Below are 25553 nucleotides of genomic sequence, written 5' to 3' on the forward strand. Positions count from 1 at the left end.
GGGGAGGTCCAGAACAAGGGGTCACAGTTTGAGAATAGAGGGGAAGCCTTTTAGCACCGAGATTAGGAAAAACTTCTTCACACAGAGAGTGGTGAATCTGTGGAATTCTCTGCCACAGCAAACTGTTGAGGCCAGTTCATTGGCTATGTTTAAGAGGGAGTTAGATATGGCCCTTGTGGCTACAGGGGTCAGGGGGTATGGAGGGAAGGCTGGGTTCTGAGTTGGATGATCAGCCATGATCATAATAAATGGCGGTGCAGGCTCAAAGGGCCGAATGGCCTACTCCTGCACCTATTTTCTATGTTTCTATGTTTCTAAAATAAAGCGGTGGGGGCCAGGGAACTTAAAATCATCAAAAAGTTTAAGAGCGTGAGAAGTGTCACGAACATTGGTAGGAAGGGATTGAACAAAGGGGAATAAAACCGTGTCGAGGTATGCAGAAACGAGTTCGGTGGGGCAGAAGCAAGCTGAGACAATAGGTCTGCCAGGACAGGCAGGTTTGTGGATCTTGGGTAGGAGGTAGAAACGGGAAGTGCGAGGTGCGGGAACTATAAGGTTGGAAGCAGTGGATGGGAGATCCACTGAGCGGATAAAGTCGGTGATGGTGTGGGAGACAATGGCCTGGTGCTCCTTAGTGGGGTCATGATCGAAGGGTAAATAAGAGGAGGTGTCCGCGAATTGTCACTGTGCCTCGGCAAGGTAGAGGTCAGTACGCCAGACTCATACCTCTTTTGCCAATCACCTGTCCAGCTCTTGGCTCCATCCCTCCCCCTCTCCCTCCCACTTTTAAATCTCTTACTAGCTCTTTCTTCAGTTAGTCCTGACAAAGGATCTCGGCTTGAAACGTCGACTGTACCTCTTCCCAAAGATGCTGCCTGGCCTGCTGTGTTCACCAGCAACTTTGACGTGTGTTGCTTGATGGTATGTGCTTCTTAGATGCCAGGGTCAGGGATGTCATGAATTAGTAGTCATGGTACATACTGGTACCAACAACACTGGCAGAAAAAGGGAGGAGGTCCCAGGAGAGAATAGAGTGGAGAAAACTGAAAAAGGAGGAGGTCCCGAGAGAGAAAGCTGAAGAGCAGGACCTCGAGGACAGTAATTTCTGGATTTCTGCCTATGCCATGAGCCAGGGAGGACAAGAATCAGATGATTTGGCAGATGAATTTGTGGCAGGAGGCAGGGTTTCAGCTTTCTAGATCATTGGGATCTCTTCTGGGGAAGGTACGACTTGTATTAAAGGGATCGATTACATCTGACCCCAAGGGGGAACCAATATCCTTGCAGGCAGGTTTGCTAGAACTGTTGGGGACGGTGTAAACCAATTTGACAGGAGGATGAGAAACTGAGTGGTAAGGCTGAGGATGGGGCAGTTAGCACACAAGTAGATGCAGTGTATAGTGAAACTGTGTTGAAGGAACCAAAGAGTCTCCCGATGATGGGGCAAAATTGCAGTCAGTGGGATGAGTTAAAATGTAACAGTAAAAAACAAAAAGGATGATGAATACAGGACTGAAGGTGTCATATTTGATAGCCCTGGGAGATTTCAATATGCAGGTAGATTGGGAAAAAAACAGGTTGGTGCTGGATCCCAACAAAGGGAATCTCTAGAATGCCAATGAGATAACGTTTTAAGACAGTTGAGCCTACGAGGGAAAAGGCAATTCTGGATTGTGTAATGAATCAGATTTGATTTGGAAGCTTAAGGTAAAGGAACCCTTAGAAGGCAGTAATTATAATAGAATTCACCCTGCAGTCTGAGAGGGAGAAGATAAAGTCAGATCGATCAGTATTGCTGTGGAGTAAAGGGAATTAGAGGCATGAGAGAGGAGCTGGCCAAAGTTGATTGGAAAGGGACACTAGTGGAGATGACGGCAGAACAGCAATGGCTGGAGGTTTTGGAGGCAATTCAGAAGGCACAGGATAGATATATCCCAAAGATGAACAAGTATTCTAAAGGGAGGAAGAGGCATCAGTGAGCGACAAGAAAAGTCAAAGACAGTATGAAAGCAAAAGACAGAACATATGGCAAAAAAAAATTGCGAAGTTAGAGGATTGGGAAACTTCTAAGAACTGACAGAAGACAATTAGAAAAAAAAACAAAAGAAGAGAAAAGATGAGCTAGCCAAAAATAAAGAGGATACCAAAAGTTTTTTTTTCAGATGTATGAAGAGTAAAAGAGGTGTAAGTGGATATCGAACTGCTGGAAAATTATGCTAGAGAGGTAGTAATGGGGGTAAAGAAATTGAAGAATTTTGCATCACTCTTCACTGTGAAAGACACCAACAGTATACCAGAAGTTCAAGGGTGTCATGGGACAGAAATGAATGTAATTGCTGTTACCAAGGAGATGCTGCTTGGGAAGCTGAAAGATCTGAAGGAACAGTTAATAAGTCAACTGGACCAGATGGATTACACACCAGGGTTCTGAAAGGGGCAGCTGAAGAGATTGTGGAGGCATAAGTAGTGAACCTTCAAGAATCACTAGATTATGAAAATTGCAAGTGTCATTCCACTCTTTAAGAAGGGAGGGAGGCAGAATTTGATGGCCCTGAGTTTATAGTTTAGAAGGATGGAGGGATCTCACTAAAGTCTGTGGAATATTGAAAGGTCTGGATGGAGTGGATGTGGAGAGAATATTTCTAGTGGGTGAGTGAGTCTAGGACCTTAGAATAGGACATATTTTAAAACAGAAATGAGAAGGAATTTCTTCAGCCAGAATCTGCGGAATTCCTTGCCACAGGTGGTCAAGATATTGGACATGCTTAAAATGAAGGTTAATAGGTTTTTGATTAGTAATGGTGTTAAAGGTTATGTGGAAAAGGCAGGATAATGGGGTTGAGAGGGAAAAGTAAATCAGCCACGATTGAAGACTTGGTGGGCTGAATGTCTGAATTCTGGTCCTCAATCTTATAGCCTTTTGGTCTCTCCCCTACCCCTAACTCACTTCATCTCCCTTTTGTTAATCTCTTTTGGCAGCCTCCATCTGCTTGTCACTGTCTCCCAACTCCATCTCTCCCCAGCACATCCTGGTCATCAGTCACCCCTCCTCATTGCCCCTTTCACCTTAGGCTCCTGTCTCAACACTCCCGCTCTCCTCTTTGGAGTGGCCATCTCCCCTCTCCACTTGTAGTCCTGATGCAGGGTCTTGACTCGACATGCTGACAGTCCCCTTCCTCCCACAGACATCGCCTGACCCAGTGAGATCCTCCAGCAGACAGCTCGTTGCTCCAGCTTTGTGCATTGTCCTACCATATCTGTTGCAGCTCCACTGGATAATCTGGGCTTCTTTTCCTCTGACTGAAGGGTAACCCAACAGATTTATCTAAAAATCTAATAGACATAGATGTGGTAGGTAGTCAAAACTTTTTTCCAGTAGTAGATGTCAAAATAAGAGTGCATCATTCTGAAATGAGTCGACCCAGTAAAAGTGTGTCTGGAAGGAAGTTGTTTTTTATTAACACACAAGGACTGGTTGATGTCTGGCGTATGCTGGCAGAGAGGATAACATACAGTGTAGAATCACTATGTTTAAGAGCCACTTCAAAAACTATCAAAACATGTGAAAAGTCAGAAGACCAGAAGACATGGGAGCAGAATTAGGCCATTCAGCCCATTCAGACTGCTCCACCATCCTATCATGGCTGATATATATTTAACCCTCTCAATCCCATTCCTCAGCCTTCTCTCCACAACTTTTGACATCCTAACTAATCAATAACCCATCATCCTCCACTTTAAATATACCCAATTACTTGGCCAATAGTCATGGTGCAAAGCAGGCAAATGGGATTAATTTAAATGGGCAAAGAGACCAGCATATACAGTATTGTGCAAGACTTAGGCACAAATATATAGCTGGGGTGCCTAAGACTTTTGCACAGTACTGTATATGCCGGTCTCTTTGCCCATTTAAATTAATCCCATTTGCCTGTATTGCACTGTATTGCTGCTGCTGCAAAACAAAAACACATTTCGTGACGTATGTGAGTGATAATAAACCAGATTCTGATATTGGTCTCTATTGTGGACTGAGAGTGGGAAGAGGGCAGAGAGAGGAGAATCATGGTTGGGAACAGGTGAATGGAGAGGGGAGGGAGTGAGAAGCACCAGAGAGACATTCTGTAATAAACCAATAAAACAATTGTTTGGAATCAGATGACCTTGCCTGGTGTCTCACCCATGACACTCCCTGCCCCTGGCATAACACTACCCGCCCCACACTCCTCCTGTGGCACTTCACCCTCATCTTTCCCAACTTCCATTGCTCCCACCAGATTTACAAACTCGCTCTTTGCTCCACATTAATACAGGAGTGTGCAAAAGTCTTAGGCACCCTAGCTACAGTACTGTACACTGGAATGAAAGGGTATTTTTCTGTGCTGTACAACTGAGTATCACGTGACTCAAGCAAGGCAAAAATTCTAGAAACCCTATCAAGAGAAGGGGTAGTGATAGAAATTTATCCCCAGAGTCTTGATATCTTTCAGAAGAGTCATTACACAAGGCTCTGTCTGTTTCTTTGAGAGTGTAAAAGACCCCATGGCATTAGCTTTCCGAACTGTCCCAGTTGTGTAGTAGGGTGTATGTTGAACAGGGTTGAAGTTTGCACATGGAGGATTATCTTCTAATTGTAGAACTACCTTCTAATTGTACAGTTAACTCAAGCAACCAAGATCAAATTGCTAAACATGATGATTGATGTCTGTTTTCCTGATCTTGTTGCATAGAGCTAAGCCTTTCCTGTAGGTAGCACAAGAGCTGAAACCAAAGTAGGCCAATGCCAATCCCTTGAGCAACGGGAATAATAGCAATAACAGGCAGCTTGTCAGCTGTGAAATGTTACCACACCTTCCCAAATCTTTATTGGCCAGACACTGTAATCAATGCAAAGAAGAACATAACATCTTTGTAACCTATTTTAATACATTATGCTTTCTCAAAGTATCTATATAGGCAATGAAATGTTCAAAACATACAAATCCAGTACAGCAAACTCTACAGAAAATAATGTTCCCTCCCCCTCCCTTCCCTCATCCCAGTTTTACTCTGCCCCCTCCTTCAGCTGCCTATCAGTTGCCTCTTAATTCCGCCTCCTTCTGCTACCCATTGTGCTTTCCCCTATTCATTCTTCACCTTTCCTGCCTATCCCCTCCCTTCTTCCCCTCCCCCACCCCTTGATCTTCCCCCTTACTGGTTTTTCACCTGGAACCTACCAGCCTTCTCCTTCCCACCCTCCCCCCACCTTCTTTATAGGGCCTCTGCTCCTTCCCTCTTCAGTCCTGAACAAAGGTCTCAGCCCGAAATGTTGACTGTTCATTTCCACGGATGCTGCCCAACCTGCTGAGTTCCTCCAGCGTGTTGTGCGTGTTACATTGACCTCAACATCTGCAGAGTATTTTGTGTTTAAGAATCTATCAATTCTGCCTTTGATGTATCTAATGACTTAGCCTCCACGGAAGCCTGTGGCAATGAATTCCTCTGATTCACCACTTTCTAGCTAAAGAAATTCTTCCTCCTCTCCATTTTAAATGGATGTCCCTCTTTTCTGAGGCTGTCCCCTTGTCTAGAACCTCTCTACTATTGGAAACATCCTCTCCACATCCATTCTTTTGAGGAGTTACAATATTAGAAAGGTTCTAATGAGGTCCTTCTCCCCCACCCCCAACACCACATTCATCTCAATTCCATTGAGTAGAGGCCCAGAGCCATCAAGCACTCATCATATGATAAACCTTTCAATCCTGGAATCATTCTCATGAACCTCCTTTGAACCCTCTTCAATGTTAACACATTCTTTCTTAGATAAGGGGCCCAAAACTGCACTCAATACTCCAAGTGAGGCCTCATCAGTGCCTTATAAAGCCTCAACATTACATCCTTGCTTTTATATTCTAGTCCTCTCAAAATGAATGGTAACGTTGCATTTGCCTTCCTCACCACTGACTCAATCTGCAAGTTAACATTTAAGGAATTCTGCACAACATTTAGGGAATCCGGCGCAAGGACTCCCAAGTCCTTTTGTACCTCAGACTTTTGAATTTTCTCTCCATTTAGAAAATAGCTGATGTTTTTACGTCTTCTACCAAAGTGCATGACCATACGCATCCAGACACTGTATTCCATCTGCCATATCTTTGCCCCTTCTCTAAATCTGTCTAAGACCTTCTGAGCCTCTCTGCCTGCCTCCTGAATACTTCCTGCCCCTCCACCTATCTTCATATCATCCACAAACTTGGTCACAAATCCATCATCTAAAGCATTGACATATAATGTAAAAAGAAAACAATTGCTCCCAACACAGCACATTGTGGAACACCACTAGTCACTAGCAGCTAACTAGAAAAGGCTCCCTGTATTCTCACTCTTTGCCTCCTGCTGATCAGCCAATGCTCTATCTATCCTACTACCTGTCCTGAAATACTATGGGCTCTTAACTTGTTAAACAGCCTCATGTGGCACCTTCTGAAAATCCAAGTACACAACATCCACTGATTCTCCTTTGTCTATCCTGCTTGTTATTCTCTCTCCCCCCCCCCCACCCATCCAAAGAATTCCATCAGATTTGTCAGGCAAGATTTTCCCTCAAAGAAACCATGCTATGGGCTACAAACAAGATAAATCTGCAGATGCTGGAAATCCAAGCAACACACACAAAATGCTGGAGAAACTGAGCAGGCGAGGTAGCATCTATGGAAAAAAGCATAGTCAACGTTTACATCAACAGTTCCTTTTTCCCATAGATGCTGCCTGGCCTGCTGGGTTCCGCCTAGATTTTGTCTGACTATAGACTATTTTATCATGTGTCTTCAAGTACCCTGAAACTGCATCCTTAACAATATAGAGGAATGCTCAAGGCAGACAGGCAGATCAGATTAATCATTAACCAACAAGGGCGGTATCGTGCATTTTCAGAAATCAAATAGTTGCTGTATGTACATATATATATATATTAGATTATGAGAACACTCAGTCTTCGTTTATTGTCATTTAGAAATGCATGCATTAAAAAATGATACAACGTTCCTCCAGAATGATATCACCAGAAAACACAGGACAAACCAAGACTGAAACTGACAAAAACACATAATTATAACATATAGTTACAACAGTGCAAAGCAATACCATAATTTGATAAAGAGCAGACCATGGGCACGGTAAAAAAAAGTCTCAAAGTCCCGATAGACTCATCATCTCACGCGGGCAGCAGAAGGGAGGAACTCTCCCCACCATGAACCTCCAAGCGCCGCCAACTTGCAGATGCAGCACCATTGGAAGCACCAGACCACAGCAGACTCTGAGTCCATCCAAAAACTTCGAGCCTCTGACCAGCTCCTCTGACACAGCTTCTCCGAGCACCATCCTCTGCCGAGCGCTTCGACCCCGCCCCAGCTGCCAAGCAACAAGCAAAGCCAAGGACTCGGGGCCTTCTCCTCCGGAGATTCTGGACCACGTAGTAGCAGCAGCAGTGAAGAAGGCATTTCAGACGTTTCACCAGATGTTCCTCCGTACTCTCACGTCCGTCTCCATCAAATCAGGATTGTGTACGGCACCCTACTTGACAAATAACAGACATCACCACCGGAGTGGCCGCTGTGAGCTGCGTTGCACCACCATATTAAAGTTCAAGGTTCAAAGTCGATTTATTATGAAAGTACATATATGTCACCATATACAACCCTGAGATTCATCTTCCTGTGGGTATTCACAGTAAATACAAGAACCACAATAGGATCAATGAAAGTCTGTAACCAACAGGAATGGACAGGATGACGGGGTGATATAATACAAACAGAAAATGCTGGAACTACTCTGCAGGTCAGGCTGCCTGAAAGCAATATTGGTGAGCAGAGAGACCTATGGGCCCAAGTCCATAGTTTTCCTGAATTAGCAACACAGGTCAATAGGGTGGAAACGAAGACAACTGGCAGTCTCATCTTTGTAGGTTGGGGCAATGAATACAAGAGGTAATGGTGCTGTGTTACAATTTATACAATTATTTGTTATGCCACTTTTGGAGTGCTGGGTGCAACTCTAAGTACTGTAGGTTCACCAGGATGTTAGCAGAATTTGAGGAGTATAGTCATGGGGAGGGACTGGATTTCTGTGCTTGTTTTCCTGGGAGTGCAGGTGACCCAATAGAAGTAGATAACGTCATGAGAGATGTAGATGGATAAGACAGTCAAAAATCATTTTTTTGCCATGGCCATAGTTCTATGATGTTTAAAGGGGTCCTTAGGAGGCAAGTACTTTACACAGAGTACTTAATATAGGGAATATGCTGGCAGAGAAGCACTGGAAACAGATGCAATTACAACATTTATTTTTTGAATGGAGAGTGTTGTGTATGTGGCCTGGTTACACAACAATGCTATTAATAAAAATACTTCATACTTTATACTTTATTGTCGCCAAACAATTGGTACTAGAACGTACAATCATCACAGCGATATTTGATTCCGCGCTTCCCACTCCCTGGATTACAAATATTAAATAATAAAAATAGTAAAAATAGTTAAAATTAGTAAATATTAAAAAATTAAATTATAAATCATAAATAGAAAATAGAAAAGTGGGAAGTAAGGTAGTGCAAAATATTTGGAGGTTACGGCCCAGATCCGGGTCAGGATCCGTTCAGCAGTCTTATCACAGTTGGAAAGAAGCTGTTCCCAAATCTGGCCATACGAGTCTTCAAGCTCCTGAGCCTTCTCCCGGAGCGAAGAGGGACGAAAAGTGTGTTGGCTGGGTGGGTTGTGTCCTTGATTATCCTGGCAGCACTGCTCCAACAGCATGCGGTGTAAAGTGAGTCCAAGGACGGAGGATTGGTTTTTGTCATGATCTTCTGCAGCTTCCTTCGGTCTTGGACAGGACAACTTCTATACCAGGTTGTGATGAACCCTAGAAGAATGCTTTTTGCGGTGCATCTATAAAAATTAGTGAGGGTTTTAGGGGACAGGCCAAATTTCTTTAGTTTTCTCAGGAAGTAAAGGCGCTGGTGGGCCTTCTTGGCAGTGAACTCTGCTTGGTTGGACCAAGTCAGGTTATTTGTGATATTGACCCCGAGGAACTTAAAGCTTTTAACCTGTTCCACTTGCGCACCACCGATGTAAATTGGGTTGTGCGGTCCGCTACTCCTTCTGAAGTCAACAACCAATTCCTTCGTCTTGCTGACGTTGAGGGATAGGTTATTGCTGGAGACGTGAGCTAAGGATCATGGTTCTTTACTGGCAGAAACCGAACTTGGCACACACGTACAGATCAATATGCGCCTAATAGCGTGTGCTCAATAGATGCCTTAAAGCGCATTCAACAACGTGTTACTAAAACATAAAGTAGTCCCTTATTATACTGTAGGCTATACGGTACACACCTCCCCTTTTATTTTAATAGTGTATCAACTATTTTTTTAAACTGGGGCATTATGCTAAACAAATATGTTTACCCTTAACATACAAACGCCTACCATTTGTTTACTTAATAACCTAATAATATCAAATTATAACAAGCCTTTTTTTACTTTTGGTCTAAGACCCATTTATAACTCAAGTCTCTGTGGGGCTTCTTCTCTGCCTCTCCGAGTAATGTCTGTCAATAAACTTGTTTGTTTTAATATAGATTTCCATATAAAGGTCATGAAAAGATGACCTCTGAGCATAGGGAGTTAAGAAAATGTGCGCCTCCAACTTGCTAAGTGTTCTAGGCAGCAGATCGCCTCTATATAATGACTACTCTGTGCAGCTGTCCTAGATATATATGCATCTTTGTGCTCTCACTTGTCTTATTTACCCGTATCTCATTTGTCCCAACTGAGCTAATTACACAGCCAATCTTCGTATTCTCCTTAGATTCCAAATAGATAGCGTAACCTTTATGACACCATCTCTTATCGTAATATAACTTTCCATCTTCTATTCGTGCTTCATATCTTTGTGGTGGTGATTCAGCAGGAGTGCTGGGAAGATGCTCAGGAGAAGATGGAGATGCTGGTCTTTTTGGAGATTTAAGCTTATTGAGAGTTCACAGATCTTCCATTATCTGTTCATCTGTTAACAAGTAATTTAACTGTTTAGGTGCAGGTTTTTGTCTTTTGTCTGTAATTAGAATAGGGTCATTAGGTCTCCTCCTTCGTTTCCTATTCCTCATTGGCTTTACCTTCATAGAATCTCCTGTGAGTTCCATTGTTAGCCTTTCATTTTCAATCATATTTTTTTCTTTTCTTCTAACTCAATCTTTTTATCTTCAAGCTCCTTCATTGATGTTTTCTTCTCTTTAATATAATTCCTTTCCACATGTTCTGTCTCCAATTGCAGAAAAAGCTCTGCATTTCATATTCTTTCCTTGCATTGTCATTGTTGATCTAGTTTCTTCATCCTTTTCTGATACTCCTGCAACGTGCCTTCCTGTAACTGTTGTAGCTGTCTATTTTGAAAGATGTCAATTTCTCCTGGTACAACTGCTCTTTTACTCCAGGTAGTCTTCATCATCCTGCTTATTGGCAATATCTGTCTCCCTTGCATCCTCTGTACCTTCATCCGAGTTGCAGCCATGGATACTGCATTCGTCCTCATCATCGATGCTGTCTAGCTCTTCCTCGTCGTTGTAATAGTCGACAATGGGTGAAAGGAGAGCTGTGGACATCTTCCCTGCCGAGCTGCCCTCCTTTGTTTACACATCTAGTGCCTTGATGGTGTGCCAATCCAACTGGATTTTCCTGAGCCATTCACATCCCAGCAACGGTGGTCCTCCATTTTTCAGTACATTGAGGTTCATCTGCTGTGTTTTGTCTCCATAGGCCACTGTCACTTTAATTTTACTTTTGGAACGCACTTTCTGTCCTGTGTAAGTCTTTGATAGAAGTTTAGTTCATTTCAGAGGTATGTGCAAAAACAGTCGTTTGTATTCATGTACGGAAATCACTGTTAAAGCCGAGCCTGTGTCCAACTCCATTTTCAGTCTCACGCCCACCACTTGTGGAGTGATCCATATTACTCTTCGATCATCTGTCTCTTTCACGCTGTGAAGTTGCCGACAAGACAATCCACTTTTGTACCTGTACCTCTTCCTAGAGATGCTGCCTGGCCTGCTGTGTTCACCAGCAACTTTTATGTGTATTGCTAGTCTATCATGTGAGCCAGGTGAGGTCTTGGTGCTTGTTTGTGAGCTTGAGTGATGACATATTCTGCCAAATGACTTTGACAGTCTGCTTGGAAACAAACTCACAGGATCTACCACAGTGGTAGTACTGATTTGCCCATGAAGCAACGGTGTTAGCAGTAACTCCTGCAAATCTCCAAGTCTGTACAAAGACACACCAACAAAACAGGGGAAAAAATTACAAATGGGAATTGGTTGCATGGGCTTTGAGAAGAGTGAAATGTTGGAGGGTGTTGGGAGTGGTATCTAATACTCATTTATTGGTTATTAATGCATTGGTTTACATAGAACAAGATGGCACAGTACTGTTGGTGTAAAAATTAAATTCCCTGAACTATCGGTGAGCTCAGGAAACACTTCAGTAATAAAATCTTTGGGGGAAACCCAGGACCTACAGTAATGTAAATTCTCCAAAGGTCAGGCCCTTTCAGTCACAGAATGCTGGCAAAATTGATTTTTTCTAAATTTACTTGCAGATACAGCACAAAACAGGTCCTTTGGGGCTTTGAGCTGCACTGCCAATAGCCCTAATTTAACCCTAACCTGATCATGGGACAATTTACAATGGCCAGTTAACCTAGCTAGCACCTCTTTAAACTATGAGGGGAAACCGGAGCATCTGGAGAAAATGCACACATTCCATGGGGAGGACTGAGGATTGAGGTCGAATTCCGAACTCTGATGCCCTGAGCTGTAATAGCATTGGGCTAATGTGACAGTCAATCCCCTCTGTAAAAAAAGCATTTCCATAAAGAAAACCAGCAATCTGAAATGATAGCGGCCTTGAATTAAATATTTTGTTTTAGTCAAAAAAAGGGCAGATTACAAAGCTAATCACCTCAACAGTGACTTTCACAACTTCAGAGCAGTTTTGAAGTGCAATCCATTGAAACACTAGAGACAATCTGCAAAGAACAATTTGACCCCAACATGATGGCGTAGATAGATAAACACTGGTGAGGATGTCAGGCATGCTCAGTGGTCACTGTATTATCTACCTCCTGTACCAGATAAAGCAGCCACTGACTGATGTTTCTGGTCTGCTGCTGCAAGGTTTGATGTGTTGTGTGCTCAGAGATGCTCTTCTGCACACCGCTGTTGTAATGTGTAGCTATTTGAGTTACTGTCTTTTTCCTGTCAGCTTGAACCAGTCTGGCCATTCTCCTCCGACCTCTCTCATCAACAAAGCATTTTTGACCACAGAACCATTGTTCCATAGAACCATAGAAACTACAGCACAGAAACAGGCCTTTTGGCCCTTCTTGGCTGTGCCGAACCATTTCCTGCCTAGTCCCACTGACCTGCACACGGACCATATCCCTCCATACATCTCCCATCCATATATCTGTCCAATTTATTCTTAAATGTTAAAAAAGAACCCACATTTACCATCTCGTCTGGCAGTTCGCTGGATTTTTTTTTGTTTTTCACACCATTCTCTGTGAACAGTGAGCAGTGATTCCCAATGGGGCGGTTACATGTTCTAAATGAGTGTTAGGGGGAATAGAAGTCATTGGAGGGCATTCAAGATTCATGGGTGGGGGGGGTGGAACAGTAATCTGCACCCTAACTTGAAGCACGAAACCTGACCTGACCGTTCCACAGCTCTGCAGGCAGTGAGCGCTCGTCCTCACAATGTGTCTGAAACTCGGCAATCTCACCAAACACATAGACAATATTGGGGATGCATTAACTAGCAACCAGGGTGCCCAGCAGTTCCCCTTGACTCACCACATGGAACGAGTTCATGCAATTTAACAGACAAGTCAAGTACTCCCTCTTAACTTGCTCTACAGAAAACAAGTCACACAACAACACGGTGCTAGCCGGAACCAAACGGTGAAATAGAGCAAATCAGTGAACCTGCGACCCTGAGGATTCCTCGTGAGGTGTTCAAAGCGACATCGACTTCATATGTGCTGTCAAGAACCATCTTTGGGGATTATCAGGCCTTACGTGATTAGTCAATCACGCTAACTGGAATAGTATAAAGGTAGCTGCCGATCACCAGCTCCATCCCGACTAACATTCAGATTCCAATCTAAATCCTTCTCTGTTATGGTAGTCTCACCTTCGCCTCACCATTCCTTTGCATGCCATTACCATCATTCAATCCGTGTCAACTCACTGCCGTTGTCAACATCTGATAGGCATTCCCAGATTGTGTTAATATTTATTTTAATTTAGCCTGTTAATGATGGATAAATATGTAAGTGCAATCTCTGAGTCTGAAGGCAGTGAAGCCTTCAATTCTAATCCTGCTAGGAAACAGAAACTATAGAAAGTGTGTCAATACAATGCTACATTCCTGGAGTACGGTTTTATTCCTGACAGATCAGCGACACCCCATGTTGTCTGATTTGTATTACTGTACTGTCGAATGAAGCTATGAAACCATCAGGTTTGCAGGAACACTTCCATAAAAGACACCCTGAAAAGCCTACTTAAGGTATTACTCAGTTCCAGAAGATGAAAGAAGCATTTGAAAAGAATTGTCCACTTGAGTCACTTGCCAAGAAAGCTGAAAATGATCTTGATAGTGGTCTCATTGCTTCTTATACCATTTCCAAAATGATAGCAAAGTGTGGAAAATCTCATACAAATGGTAAAAGATTAATAATGCCTGCTGCATCAGAAGTGTTCACCACTGTTCTCAAAATGGACACCACTATTTTAAAGTCAATTCCCAAGCAATAACTGTGCATAGCTGATAGTGTCTTCACTGATTTCACCAATACCATGAACTACAGAGTTACAAAAAACAGAATTTGTGAAAATAGAAATTCTAATTCTGTTTGCAAAAAATTGTGTAAATCATCTTCAACATCTCTCAGCCAAAAACCTCAGACAGTGACTTTTTTCAAGCATGACTTTCTATATCTGTTATCAGCAAAATTAAAGCTGTTCCTTTAAATAGCACAATATTTCACAGGTTATGCCAAGATAACAAAGAGTTTGAACACTTGCTTCTTTAATAGAGTGTTGACTGCCAAAAGGCTGCTGCTTAAAACATTTCTTTGATCTTTTGACACTGGTTGGATATTTGCTCAAGTCAACAAGAGCTTGGGAAACAAGATTGAACTTCGACATGGAGATGTGGCACACCTAGCTGATTTGTATGACGAAATAAACATTCTAAATATGAAACTGCAGGGTGAGAATTTCAATTTATTCCAGGCAAAAAGTGCCATGACCACTCTCATCAGAAAATTAGAACTATACAAGCAAACCATTAAGAGAAGAATGTTCTCACAGTTTCCCTGCATGGAAAGCATGGCACTCTTTCATAGATGGTGATTTGCAAGAGTACTCCTTACACCTACAGTCGCTGAAGAAGGATGTTCAGAATTGATTCAGAGATTCAAATGATCTGGAAATTACAGACTGGGTAATTAACCCATTTCTTTGCAAGGTGTAAGAACAGGAAGAGAGCTTGTAAGAAGAAATTATTGAAATTCAGAATGATTAAGCAAAAATGCTTTCCAAAAATGTCAGCTTTTGTGGTAGGTGACTACACTGTCATAAGGAGTTTCCTGGTCTTTGGAGAAGAGCCATACTGCTCTTTCTACCCTCCTACCTTGTAAATAAAAAGGATTCAATGCAGTGAATTACATACTCACGAAAAGCAGAAACCGTTTGGATATTGTTACGTGTGGGAACTTAAGGCTTTTGCTGTCAGAACTTGAACCAGCTATTTCAACTCTTGCTAAAAACTGTCAAGCTCAAGGATCACATTGATATTCAGGCTGCTGTATAGGTATTGTGTAAGCTAAGTTTAAAGACAAATAAAAATTGAAGTGAGATCCTTCTCATCATAGACATGTTTTTACACTATGGGGGTGCTAGAAAGTATATTGTGCCCAAGAGGGGTGTTGGCAAGTATGAAGGTACTTTAGGGGGGTGTTGGGCTAAAGAAAAGCTGGGGAACACTTTTAGATACTGTTGTGCACGAAAACTCCAGGAGATCAGCAGTGTCTGAGATATGAAAACCATCCCATCTGGCACCAACAATCATTCAAAGTTTAAAGTAAATTTATTATTAAAGTACACGTTACCATATCCTATCCTGAGGTTCATTTTCTTGTGGACATTCAATCGGTGAAAGACTCACTCAACAGCAGATAAACAACCAGTATGCAAGAAAAAACAAATTGTGCAACTACAAGAAAAATAATAATAATAATAACTAAAAAAGCATGATCATGAGATGAAGAGTCCTTGAAAGTGAGTCATGGTAAAAGTCATTGAGATCACATTTCTTCCCCATTCTGATGTTTGGTTTGAACAAATGGACCTCTTGACCATGTCTGCATTCTCTTATGCATTGATTTGCTGCAAAATGATTGGTGGATTACTCAGATTTTATTAGTTGCATCACTGAGTTCAAAAGTCAAGAGGTTATGTTGCAACATTATAAAACTCTGGTTAGGCCACATCTGGAGTATTTGCGTACGGTTCTGGTCACCCCACTATAGGAAGGATGTTGAGGCTTTGAAGAGGGTGCAGAAGAGGTTTACCATGATGCTGCCTGGTTTAGAGGGCATGTGCTATCATGAGAGACTGGATAAACATGGACGGAGGGGAGATCGGATAGAAGTTTTTAAGACTATGAGAAACATAAATAGCGAAGACAGAGAGAATCTGTTTCCTAGGGTGGAAATGTCTAATACCAGAGGGCATGCATTCAAGATGAGAGGGAATGCGAGGGATAAGTTTTTTTTCCATAAAAACACACAGAAGTAGATGCTGGAATGCAGTGCCTGTGTGGTGGTAGAAGCAAATACATTAGAGGCTTTCAAGAGATGTTTAGACAGGTACATGGATGTGAGGAAGATAGGCGGAAGGTAGGAGGGTTTTTTTGGGGGGGGGTTTGATTTACTTTTTTGCTGGTTCGGCACATTATGAGCTGAATGGCCTGTTCCTGTGCTGTACTTTTTTGTGTTCTATGGGGTGTGCCTAATAAAGTGGACTCTGAGTGGATAAATAGATTGTCTTGTTTGAAATACAATCTGACTCCTTTCACCTTCTTAAGGGTTGAAGCATCTGTTAAAAGTTCTCAGAGCTGAAGTGGATTGGAAGCACTGCTGTTGAAACTATTCTGAACAGTTACATCATTGTCTAGTATGGAAATTCAGAAGTGCAGGATATACAGAGGAGTGAACGCTGCCCGTTTCATCTCTGGCACATCCTTCCTACTATCGGAAAGTATCTACCTCAAGAAAGGAAAATCCATACCATCCGTGCAATGTCATTTCCAAGTCTGCCATCAGGCAGGTGGTAGAGAAGCCAGAAGTCCCACGCCAGCAGGTTCAGGAACAGAGCAGCAACTGCTCACCACTCCATTATGGAACCCAACAGCAAAATTCTAATCACTGCAGTTCAGCAACACAGTGACCACTCTGATCACTTTGCACCAATATGTCTGTTCTCATTTTTTGTAAATGGTGTGTATTTTGTTTAATGCATGTTTTTTCTTGTGAATACTGTCTTTTGGTGTTACGTGCCTGTGACGCTGCTGTAAGCTTTACATTAGACCTCTCATACACTCGTTTGTGCCTGTGACAATAAACTCAGCTTTAGAATTTTAATCTCTTCACTGCATCTCCAAGGCAAGTTTTGAACTCACAACTTTTGACTAGAAGACTGCAGTTTACTCAGCCACAACCCCCGCTGTGGCGAACAGCACGGCAAGCTGTGCTGGGAATGGAAATGTGAACATGAATGCTCCCTGGACATCGGACTGGTGTAGCAGCTGTACAAATGGTGGGATTTCCTGAACAAACAGTTGTGGGACGGCAGTGTGAAGCTCCCATGTGATAATCTGTGATACATGCATCACTGTCAGCCTTTACATCACAGGCTCTGCAGGGTGCCGGCAGACTCTTCCTCCTCAATGACAGAAGCCTAGTATTGTGAAGCCCAGTTGCTGTGCCCGAACCTTTTGTGCCTTTGCACCGTGGAATCACTCTTACAACATTCAAGATTGTTTCATGTCATTTCCAGTACACACGTGTAAAGGAGAACAAAATAATTGTTATTCCAGATCTGATGGAACACAGAAACACAATAAGATAAAGAACACAACACAATCAATATACATGCAGTTCGTTGATTTTCTGTCCACAAAGTGATGCTAGATACATGAGTGACGGGCTCACTGCTTTGATGAGTCAGACAGAAAACACTGATTACGAATAAGCATATTAATTATTTATTTACAAACAGTCAAAGATTCAACCAAACAATTAAGTCCAAAGTTGCACGAGCTACAAAGCTAAATAGTGAAATAACAGCTAAAGTGCACGTGTGGAGCACATCTTCCCAACGGTTCTGTGAGGCCTGCCCTGAGGACACACGAAAGCAAGCAAGCAAGCCTCCCACACATGCTATTATACCCCTGAGAGGCATGGAACCAGAAACTGGCACAAGCCAACCAATGGGAAAGAGCACTGCAAACTTTAAATGGACTAATCAGTAGCCGTCTCGGCAAAGGCTGCTTTTGACCGGCAAATATGCCACACCCCTACACAACAAGGAAATCATAAAGTAGTGGTGATGAGAGGGTGCGGAGAGGTAAAGTTAGTGGGTGGAGGTGTTGATCACCTTACTGCTTAGGGAAAGTAAATGTTTTTGTGTCTGGTGGTGGTGGCATGGATGCTACATAGCTTCCTCCCTGATGGGAGTGGGACAAACGCTCTGTAAGTATGACGAGCTTAATTTGTCACATGTACATTGAAACAGTGAAATGTGCCACTTCTGTCAAATCAAATCAGCGGGGATTTTGCTGGGCACCCAAAACTGTTGGCACAAATCTTTGGCAACACAGCATGCACACAACTCATTAACCCTAACCCACTGGTCTCTGGAAAGTTGGTGGGGGGGAACTGGAGCACCATGGAAGGGATGCACGTGGTCATGGGAAAATGTATAAACCCCTTACAAGCAGTGGTAGGAATTGAACCTCAATTGGTGATCACTAGCTGGCACCGTAAAGTGATGCTCTAACCACTACGCTACCCTGCCACACATTTTTGGCTTCACAGGTGCTCCAGACCCTCACCAAGTTACTCAGCAGGTAATGTTGTCAGGAGGCAGGAACATTCCCCTTCAAAGCTGAGATGTTTCCAGTATCAGCCGTTGTTTTTCTATTTCTGTTGCTCTCAAATTGCATCTGAAGAGAGGAGGAGCTCACCCTGGTGCCCTGGACAATGTTAATCCTCAGATCACATGACCAGGTAATCCAATCAAAGTCATATTTTTAGCTGCAGGAGCTTGCTATCTGCTAGTTACCTGCCATGGTCTTGGCTAGACAACAGTAATTTCCTCCTTTTACTGGCTGACTCGTTTGTTGAGTTGAATCTGTGACACAGTCTGGTTTCAGCTTCCAAATTCTCATGAGTTCATAGATTTAGCTGAATAAGCACCACTTTCCCTGGTTTACCCTAGAAGCCCATTCATGACTGCAGTCCCAGAATTCACTGGGAAACCAGAACATTGATATCTCTAACTTCAGTAATTTCTCCCTTCTCTCTTTTTCCATTTCCCATTCTGGCTGCTTTCTTTCCCTCACCTGCCCATCACCTCCTTCCCTTTCTCTCATGGCCCACTCTCCTCTCCCATCAGGTTCTTCTCCTTCAATCCTCAACCTCTTCCACCACCCACCTCCCTCCTCACCAACACCCACCTACCTCCCTCCCTTCCTCACCCTACCTTCTTCTTGTAACTTCTGCACCCTTCCTTTCTAATCCTGAAGAAGGGTCTCGGCCCAAAACGGCGACTGTTTACTCTCCTCAGACAGACCCTTACTAGTCCTTTGAAAGTACATCATCTTACGTTATTCAGGATTGAATTCTATGGAACATTTCTCTGCCCATTTGTCAACCTATCATTATAATACTCTTACTAAAGGATAACCTACTATCATCAACGACATCTCCAATGTTTGTGTCATCCACAAATTTACTAATTCTGTCTCCTACACTTGTATTCTTATTGTTCATAGGTTTACAAAGAGCAAGAATCGCAGCATCATTCCCGGCACTATTTCACTGGTCACAGGTCTCCAAAGGGAAAAAAAAACAATCTTGATTGTCATCTCTGTCCCCTGTCTCAAAGACAGTTTCAGATCCAATTTGCCAAATTGCTCTATTACTACTACTAGTCCCCATTCATCAGGAGAAGCAAAAGCTTGAAAGCCAAGAGAATTACCACAGCAGTTCAAATTCTACTTGTAAAGCAAGGAATTCCTCAGGGATAATCTGTGTGAAAATGGAACCTAATTCCTCTCTAAAAAATTTGTATCATCAGACAGGTTCACCATTGTAACCTCATCCCCCACACTGTATGAGAAGATGCAATTTCAAAGAAAGGCATATCCAAATGACCAAGGAAAATCTAAACTGCATCTTATTCTCACAGACTAACACACACAACACAAAACACAGGAGAAACTCAGCAGGTTAGGCAGCATCTGTGGAAAGGAATAAAGAGTCAAAGTTTTGGGTCAAGACCCTTCAACAGTACTGGAAAGGAGGGGAGATAAAGCCAGCATCTTATTCTTATTCTCACTCCAGTTTACACATCTTCTATTCCTGAAATACAACCAATGATAGAGATAAACTTGTTGCCACAAGAGGATAAGACGGTTTAATACCATTCACCCATTTACACCAGAAATGATATTGCAGACAATATCAGCAGCAAAACCAGCATCAACAAGTGTCACACTTACTACATTGGACAGGCTCCCAATCACCAAACAACACCAACTCTTTGGAGAGAGGGTTGACCTCACCCAAATCTACAAATGGAGATGTAATATCTTACCACCCGAGTAAAGCATGGCACATAGCAAGTTTTTAAAGTGTTAAGCAAATAGGTGGATTGTTCTTTTATACATAGAGACAGTAAGTTATTGGAAGAATAAAGAGGAATCATCTCTTAGTTATAAGCAGAGGGTTACTATTAGTCCCTCACAAGTGCGTTAGACAATGGATTCCAGTTAATTGAGCCATCTGTCAATTGGGGCAGCCACTTATTTGAGACAATTCTTAAAGAAGAAATACAAATTGAGAAAATTGATGACATTTCCTTCAGTTATTTTGGACACTATGGCACTTAGTTAGGGCAGGAGACAGTCATGTGTACTTATGTGGCCATTAAACACTACAAGAGTTGTGTCAGTTGCATGTGCTTATGTGAAGGTAGACACTGATTCAAAAAGCACTGATTTTTGATAATTTTGTTTTTTTGATTTTGACCTTAAAGAAGTTTTTGAGATCCTTGCCATGAAAAGATTTGACACTAGCCAAAAAAATTACCCTAACAGACCAAATTAAAAGCCATTTGCCTAATGCCACTCATCAATCTGCTGGCAGAGATCACAGAGTGTTGAAATCTACATTTGCACGCTTGATACATCAGCAAGATAAACGGTGAGAAGAATGGGCATAACATTAGGGACACCAGGGAACATTCCACAAACACAGTTGTGAAGGTAATGATCCAGATATTGAAGAGGACCTGGATGAGGGAGGGAGGTAGGTGTGTGTCAGTGACTAATGTTGAAAAACAACTCAGAGGAGCTTGCTAAGAAGCTGGGTCGCAAAAAAATTTACATTAAAATCACAAAAGCATATGGTGAGAAAGCTCGTGCTGATTCTGCAAGTGCAGAAACATGGAAATCTACAAAACTCCCCAACTTGCTTCAAAAACTTTGTGCAGATGATATCTACTACCCAATGAAAAAGGGCCTTTTTATTGTGCCACGGTGGGATGGCTCCTTTGCTGCAAACACGCAACACTATCAGATTCAAAGCAAGTCGTGGATGTGTTGTTCATAAAGGTCAGGAACTGATAAGAAATCGGTGGTTATTGGGAAGTGTTAAACCTCAATGCTTTCAAGGGCTAAGAATGGACAGTTTATCAGTCGAGTACTATGCCAGTGTACACTCGCTGAATTCTTCCATCAATAACCATTACTAACACACAGTTTTATGGTATTCTAGTAATATTGGTCTTATTCTAATGTGTTCTGTATTTCATTTAAATACATAATTTGTTACTCAGTTCAATGGTACCATAGAACCATAGAACCATAGAAACTACAGCACAGAAACAGGCCTTTTGGCCCTTCTTGGCTGTGCCGAACCATTTTCTGCCTAGTCCCACTGACCTGCACACAGACCATATCCCTCCATGCACCTCCCATCCATGTATCTGTCCAATTTATTCTTAAATGTTAAAAAAGAACCCGCATTTACCACCTCGTCTGGCAGCTCATTCCATACTCCCACCACTCTCTGTGTGAAGAAGCCCCCCCTAATGTTCCCTTTAAACTTTTCCCCCCTCACCCTTAACCCATGTCCTCTGTTTTTTTTCTCCCCTAGTTTGGCAGTTTGTCTTTTTAACTACTTCCATGAAACTTTGGGTAATTGAGGCAGTGTTTAATTGGGCCAAAACATACTGGTCCTGAGGTGTCCCAATTAACCAGAATCCACTGCGTTCAGAATTAGAATAGTTTTATCATCATTGATATATGACCTGAAATTTTGTTCAGTGGCAGCAGGACAGTACAAAGACACTATGTTCATTGTATTTTATATTTTTGCACCATTATAATTTATAAAACTACAAAATGAATAAATACATAGATAGTGCAAAGAAAGGAAAAACAAAGCAGTGTTCATTGTTCATTCAGAAATCTGACAGTGAAGGGGAAGATGCTGTTTCTAAATCATTGACTGTGGGTCTTCAGGCTCCTGCACCTCCCCCCTGATGATAGTAATGAGAAGGGGGCATGTCCCAGATGGTGATGGATGCCACCTTCTTGAAAATGTCCTCAGTGGCAAGGTATGCTTCAGCAGCATATTCAGTGCCTACAAAAAGTATTGACCACCGCCCCCCCCCCCAGAAGTTTTCATGTTTTATTGTTTGTCAACACTGAATCACAGTGGATTTAATTTGGCTCTTTTAACACTGATCAAAGGAAAAGACTCTTTCATGTGAAAGCGAAACAAATTTCTACTAACTGGACTAAATTTATTACAAATATAAAACTCAAAGTAATTGATTGCATAATTACGCACCCCCTTCAAGTCAGTATTTTGTAGATGCACCTTTGGCAGCAATTACAGCCTTGAGTCTGTGTGGATAGGTCTCTCTCAGCTTTGCACATCTGGACACTGAAATTTTCCCCCATTCCTCTCTACAAAATTGCTCAAGCTCTGTCAGATCGCATAGGGATCTTGCATAAACAGCCCTTTTCAAGTCCAGCTACCAATTTCAGACATCCCACCCTGCAAAAACTCATTTCAGGGAGGTAGCACCACCATTTCAGGGAGGTAGCACCCCCATGCCCCGCAACCCCATATCCCCACCCCCCTGGTCGACCTCCAAGGGTGTATGTAATACTTTGTTTAGTGATTTTGTCTAATCTGTAAACCAAGTTGGGTATATGCTGAAAATGTGGCATTAAAGTACAACATTTGTATCTACTTATATTATATTAGTTAGAAGAGTGGGCTGAAAGATGGCAGATGGAGTTTAATGCTGAAAAATATGAGGTGCTACATTTTGGTAGGACTAATCAAAATAGGACATACATGGTAAATGGTAGGGCATTGAAGAATGCTGTAGAACAGAGGGATGTAGGAATAATGGTGCATAGTTCCCTGAAGGTGGAATCTCATGTGGATAGGGTGGTGAAGAAAGCTTTTGGTATGCTGGCCTTTATTAATCAGAGTATTGAGTATAGGAGATGGGGTGTAATGTTAAAATTGTACAAGGCATTGGTAAGACCAAATTTGGAGTATTGTGTACAGTTCTGGTCACCAAATTATAGGAAAGATGTCAATAAAATTGAGAGAGTACAGAGGAGGTTTACTAAAATGTTGCCTGGGTTTCATCTCCTAAGTTACAGAGAAAGGTTGAACAAGTTAGGTCTTTATTCTTTGGAGCAAAGAAGGTTGAGGGGGGACTTGATAGAGGTGTTAAAATTATGAGGGGGATTGATAGAGTTGACGTGGATAGGCTTTTTCCATTGAGAATGGGGGAGATTCAAACAAGAAGACACGAGTTGAGAGTTAAAGGGCAAAAGTTTCGGGGTAACATGAGGGGGAACTTCTTTACTCAGAGAGTGGTAGCTGTGTGGAACGAGCTTCCAGCAGAAGTTGTTGAGGCAGGTTCGATGTTGTCGCTTAAAGTTTAATTGGATAAATATACGGACAGGAAAGGAATGGAGGGTTATGGGCTGAGCGCAGATCGGTGGGACTAGGTGAGGGTAAGAGTTCGGCATGGACTAGAAGGGCTGAGATGGCCTGTTTCTGTGCTGTAATTGTTATATGGTTATATTATATTATCATGTTAATTCAACTACAACTTTAAGCAAGTCTACAGGGATTTTGGCATCATCACGTAGGACATCAATAGCGTAGCTCCTTAGCAGCTAGCCAACTAGTTTAAATAATGTTAGCTATGCTAATGAATGAATGACACCTGTTAAACTCACCTCAACAAGTCTTTTACATTTTAACTCACCACGGGCAATAGAAAAGTCACCGTTGCAAACAGTGCAGTGAGCAACACTCATTACTTTTGAGGTCGATTGTAAAGCCTGCCCGCAGAGAAAACTGATAGGTCTACTTAGCAGGGATCCCCAACCTTTCTTGCACCGCGGACTGGTTTAATATTGACAATATTCTTGCGGACCGGCCGACCAGGGAGGGGGTGCTAATCACGACTGGAATATAGGTGATAAGTGAACTATAATTCACTTATAAGTGGCTAATACACTCAATTTCATTTCTAAAAGGGTTTATCTAATGAATTTAATATTAAACACACAGCGCATATTTTCCTCGTATGAACATATAAAATCATTACAACACACCAATATTGCTGAATCAGTGGGAGCCCTGGACTTGTTTTCCTGCAACAAGACAGTGCCATTGAGGGGTGATGGGAGACAGCGATACTCAAAGGGGGTTCCTTATGTCCAATCTATTCTGCAATTTAGTTTTCGTTGCACTCATTGCAGAAAACTCCACTTCGCAGAGATATGTTGGAAATGGGAGCAACGTTTTCAGTGTTTTCGCGGCTATCTCAGGATATTCAGCCTTGACTTTGATCCAGAATGCCGGTAAAGATGTTATGTCAAACATACTTTTCGGCCCACTGTCATTTGCAAGCTCAAGGAGTTGATCTTCCCATGCTGACATAGATGATGCATGCATAATAACCTCGCGTGCATTCAAATTCAACAGTGCATGACAGGGAATGAGGAAAGATGCAGCTGACTCATATTGCCAAATCATATTGTTTCCTCGCAGCCCGGTGGTTGGGGGTCACTCTTAGCACAAAGAGAGACCAATCAGGATGCTCGCTCTCCCTCTCCTTCTCTTTCTCAAAAAAATCTATTTCCAGGGTGTCGTACATAATTTCCGGGTGTCAGGGAGCCACTATCGATATGCAGGAGACTCCTGGAACTTCCGGGAGAGGTGGGATGTCTGCAGTTCTCAATTAGGTTGAGGTCTGACTTGCCACTCCAGGACATTGGCTTTATTGTTTTTAAGCCATTCCTGTGTAGATTTGGCTTTATGCTTGGTGTCATTGTCTTGCTGGGAAACAGATCTCCCAAGTTGCAGTTTTCTTGCAGACTAAATCAGGTTTCCTCCAGGATTTCCCTGTATTTTGCTGTATTCATTTTACTCTCTATCATCACAAGCCTTCCAGCAGTGAAGCATCCCCACAGCATGATGCAGCCACCACCACGCTTCACAATAGGGATGGTGTGTTTTTGATATGTAGTGTTTGGCTTACACCAAACATAACATTTAGCCTGATGGCCAAAAAGCTCAACTTTGATCCCATCTATCTATCTATCTTCTATCTGACTTCAGAGTCTTCCACAAGCCTTTTGGCAAACTCTAGCCGAGATTTCATGCAAATTTTTTCAACAGTGGCTTTCTCTTTGCCACTCTCCCATAAAGCTGTGACTGGTGAAGCACCTGGGCAGCAGTTGTATGTGCTTGTCTCTCCCATCTCAGCCAATGAAGCTTGTAACTTCTCTAGAATTGTCATAGGTCTCTTGGTGACCTCCCACACTAGTCCCTTTCTTGCCCAGTCACTCAGTTTTTGAGGACAGCCTGCTCTAGGCAGATTTACAGCTGTGCCATATTCTTTCCATTTCTTGGTGATTAACTTAACTGCACCCCAAGGGATATTCAGTGACTTGGAAATTTTCTTGTTTCCATCTCCTGACTTGTGCTTTTCAATAACCCTTTTTTAAAGTTACTTGGAATGTTCATTGGTATTCATGGTGTAGTTTTTCCCCAGCAGTTGGACCTTCCAACTAGAGATGTATTTTTACCACAATCAATTGAAACACCTTGATTGCACAC

Source organism: Mobula hypostoma, chromosome 8 (assembly GCF_963921235.1).
Source record: "Mobula hypostoma chromosome 8, sMobHyp1.1, whole genome shotgun sequence".
NCBI lineage: Eukaryota > Metazoa > Chordata > Chondrichthyes > Myliobatiformes > Myliobatidae > Mobula > Mobula hypostoma.